This window comes from Gekko japonicus, unplaced genomic scaffold (assembly GCF_001447785.1).
Source record: "Gekko japonicus isolate JY-2015 unplaced genomic scaffold, Gekko_japonicus_V1.1 scaffold2171, whole genome shotgun sequence".
NCBI lineage: Eukaryota > Metazoa > Chordata > Lepidosauria > Squamata > Gekkonidae > Gekko > Gekko japonicus.
Genome location: NW_015177084.1, coordinates 173,573 through 177,927, shown reverse-complemented (window position 1 = coordinate 177,927; position 4,355 = coordinate 173,573).

Genomic DNA, 4,355 nt, shown 5'->3' with positions numbered 1-4,355 from the left:
CCCCGGGCCCCGATTCCGTGGGAGCGGAAATCGGGGCTCGAAAGTGGGGGGAATTCCGCCCCCCGGGGGCATTTGGCAGCCCTACCTTTGTAAGACAGCTCAAATGTTATTTTTATAACTCTCAAGGCATCTCACAGTGACAAAAATCAAAACGTGGTGGCTCGGATTCAGACTAGATATTTCCATGCATAAGAACATAAGAGAAGCCAATGGGCCCGTCCAGTCCAACACTCCATCACACAGTGGCCAAAACTACCAGGTGCCATCAGGAGGTCCATCAGTGGGGCCAGGACACTAGAGGCTCTCCCACTGTTGCTCCCCCTCCCCCTGAGCACCAAGAATACAGAGCATCACTTGCAAGGATTTCCAAAATCCTATAGAATTCCTACCACCTCCTTTCTCTTGTAGCAGCTCCAAATGCACCCCAATCCAGTTCTTGGGAAGACCAGAGGCCTAGAAACAGGATCCCGGGGGGGACATTTTAGGCTGCTACATAGGGTTACCAGTGTCTGGGGTGGAGTTTTTCCAACATTACAACTACAGAGATCAGTCCTCTGGAGAAAACAGCAGCTGTGGGGTAGGTGAGAAAAGGTTGCCAACTCCAGGCTGAGAAATTCCTGGACATTTGGGGGCAGATCATGGGGATGGCAGAGTCTGGGGAGAGAGCTCAGCAGGTTTGTGGTATCACAGTGAACACCCTCCAATGCTGCCATTTCCTCCAGGGGAACTGATCACTGCCACCTGGAAAGCGGTTGTAATTCCAAGCAGGGCTATTTTTGGGCAGGAACGCACAGGAACGGAGTTCTGGCTGGCTCCCAAGTTGGCCATGCCCAGCAGGAACTCATTAGCATAATAGGCCACACCCAACAGCAGAAACTCATTAGGATTGGCTACAATTAGGGGTGTGTGGTCTAACATGCAAAAAGCCCTGGGTTTTGACAACAAACAAGATAAAGAGAATAAGAAGCAAAAGGTGGGTGTGGCAGGATGACCACGCTTCTGGTAACATGGGGGTGTGGCCTAATATGCGAATTAGCTGTGCTGTCAGGGTGTGGCCTAATATGTTAATGAGTTCCTGCTTTTGGGCATGGCCTATTATGCTAATGAGTTCCTGCTGGGCTTTTTCTACAAAAAAAAGCCCTGATTCCAGGAGAACGCTAGGTCCCACCTGGAGATAAGATGCCGTTTCTCTGCCAGGCCGTTCTTAATGGTAAACACTCTCGGTTCGGCCATCTGACTCCTTCTGCTTCCCAACAAAATATCAACACGAGGTTCTTTCTCAATAAAAGCAGTCAAAGATGTACCAGCTCTACATACTTTCTGAGAAACCCTTCTCAAGATTGGATGTATACTGAAGCCAAAAAGCCTCCTTAGAGAGATCGACGCTGTGCCAGAATCAGGAGCTTCAGTGCCGGAAATTGAGTTTGTAGGCGTGGCTTCAATATAAGTGCAGTCGAGAAAGGATTCCCAGAAAGTTTGTATAGCCGGTACATCTTCGACTGCTTTTATTGTATTTTGGACTATAAATATATTAACCAGCAAGCACCTTGTGTTGATATTTTGTTTGGAAGCAGGAGGAGTCAGAGGGCCGCACTGAGAGTGTTTACGTTTAAGAATGGCCAGGCAGAGAAACGGCGTCCTATCTGCAGTGTTAAGTGAATGACTGCTATTGTTTTTCACTGGAAGTTCTTGCATACTTACCCACCTGGAAGTTGGCACCCCCAGGTGTTATACTCCCCTGAGGTTCCTCCCCTCTCTGAATCTCCACTTCCCAGGCTCCACTCCCAAATCTCCAGGAACTTCCCAACCCAGAATTGGCAACTGTACCTATGCACAAAGAGAAAGATGTGGAATCCATGCCCCATGGGCAGAAATCCTTGCACCCACGGGAACGGCTTTCATTAAAAACAAAACGTGACATTCTGAAAGTCGTGATATACATGTTCTGTACAAAAACCGCCCACCTAGTGGTTCGAAAGCAACTAACTGCGAGTAGATAAATGGGTACCTACCCTTAGTAGGGTGGGGGGCACCCTCCTCAGGTGTGGTGGGGAAGACGGCGGTGGCGGCAGCGAGACATCGGCTCCAGTGGAGTGCCGGAGACGGAGGCGACGTGGCGATGTGACGGTGGCGGCAAGCAAGCATGGCCAGAGGGGCGATCCCTGGTGGCCGAGGGAAGAAACATCAAGCGACTGCCGTCAAAAGGGCACGTGATGACGTCGAGCACAGGCACAGCGGAGCCAGAAAGGACGTTGCTGGGGCCGGAAGAAGGTGTGAGTCACGCGCCCCAAAGCCAACCCGCCCGAGCGCCGGAATAAACATCACGCCGGAGACTGCCGAAGAAAAGACCTGAAGAGTCAAATTAAGAACACCACCAACCACCACGGGGTGCCGGTAGGTATCCTTCTGCTTCCCAACAAAATATCAACACATGGTTCTTTCTCAATAAAAGCAGCCAAAGATGTACCAGCTCTACATACTTTCCGAGAAACCTTTCTCAAGACTGGGTGTATACTGAAGCCAAAACGCCTCCTTAGAGAGATCGACGCTGTGCCAGAAACAGGAGCTTCAGTGCCGGAAATTGAGTTTGTAGGCGTGGCTTCAATATAAGTGCAGTCGAGAAAGGATTCCCAGAAAGTTTGTAGAGCCGGTGCATCTTTGACTGCTTTTATTGTATTTTGGACTATAAATATATTAACCAGCAAGCACCTTGTGTTGATATTTTGTTTGGAAGCAGGAGGAGTCAGAGGGCCGCACTGAGAGTGTTTACGTTTAAGAATGGCCAGGCAGAGAAACGGCGTCCTATCTGCAGCGTTAAGTGAATGACTGTTATTGTTTTTCACTGGAAGTTCTTGCATACTTACCCACCTGGAAGTTGGCACCCCCAGGTGTTATACTCCCCTGAGGTTCCTCCCCTCTCTGAATCTCTGCTTCCCAGGCTCCACTCCCAAATCTCCAGGAATTTCCCAACCCAGAATTGGCAACTGTACCTATGCACAAAGAGAAAGATGTGGAATCCATGCCCCATGGGCAGAAATCCTTGCACCCACGGGAACGGCTTCCATTAAAAACAAAACGTGACATTCTGAATGTCGTGATAAACAAATTCTGTACAAAAATCAATGAATTGAAAATGGAAGAACACGTAAGCGCTTCCTTATTCATGCAATTTCTTAGCCCCATTCAACAGCCACGGTTGCCTATATCTATAATATTTTAAAAATTTATGGTGAAATTCTGCTGATTAGCTCATGAGAGATGCTTTCTATAAATAATTCTTTGATGGCATTTCAGTGTTCCTTAAAGGGGCTATGGAGACAGAGCCCTGGTGGAGCTCTCCACTTGTCCTGGTGGAGTACAGCCACCAAGTAAATGAATTTGGGGGGGGCAGTAAAAATGAATTTGGGGTGGCAGAAAAAAAATCCAGAACTCCAAAAGCCCACTTTTGTCATACGCTTTGACTATGGGTGGCACCTTGCGCAAGATGGGACAGGAAAGTCTTTAGTTGAAGTATATTTCCAAAGGAGAAGGTCACTTTAGAATCCTTCAAGCTGTCCATCTTGAATGATTTTTGTCATGAGAAATTAATTGTCAGGATTATGGATTTAGCAGAGATGAGATGTCCCTAAAGACTTTTTGGACAGTGAAAAATGAACTTTGTCAGCTTCCGGAACACTCTTGAGTGATTTACAGTTTCCCAAGTAATTGAGGCAAGCTAGTCGCCTTTGCATTCCATGCAGATGACTTCTGATAGTCACCCGGAATAAGAAGGCAAGGCAAAACTTCTTCCAGGGCCATTTAAATATAGAGCTTCAGATTTCTAAGAAACCAGGGCTGAAAGGCACTTATCTCTCTACTAGGCTTGCCAAGTCCCCCTGGGGGGCGGGGAAACCCCCGCCCCAGAGGCCCGTTTCCCGCCGCCAGTGGATCGGGACCCAGGGGGAACCCCATCCCGACATGCACATCACCCAGAAGTGACGTGATGACGTGGGGCACGCTGGGGGCGGGGCCACAGTCATCCGAAGGAAAACTTTATGGTTTTCCCTCAGATGGTTGTGGCCCCGCCCCCAGCATGCCCCGCGTCGTCACGTCACTTCTGCGTGACGTGCGTGGGACGCGCGCGCGCACTCCAGACGCAACCCGGGAGTCCCCCGCTCCAGGTAAGAAAGCACTTGGCAACCCTACTCTCTACATTTACGTTTATGCCTCCAAAAGTGTATTTTGTGTGGTGTATAGGAGGCATATATAGATGGCCCAGGCTAGCCTGATCTCATCAGATCTTGGACACTAAGCAGGGTCGGCCCTGATTCATATTTGGATGGGAGACCACCAAGGAAGGCCAGGATCTCTACACA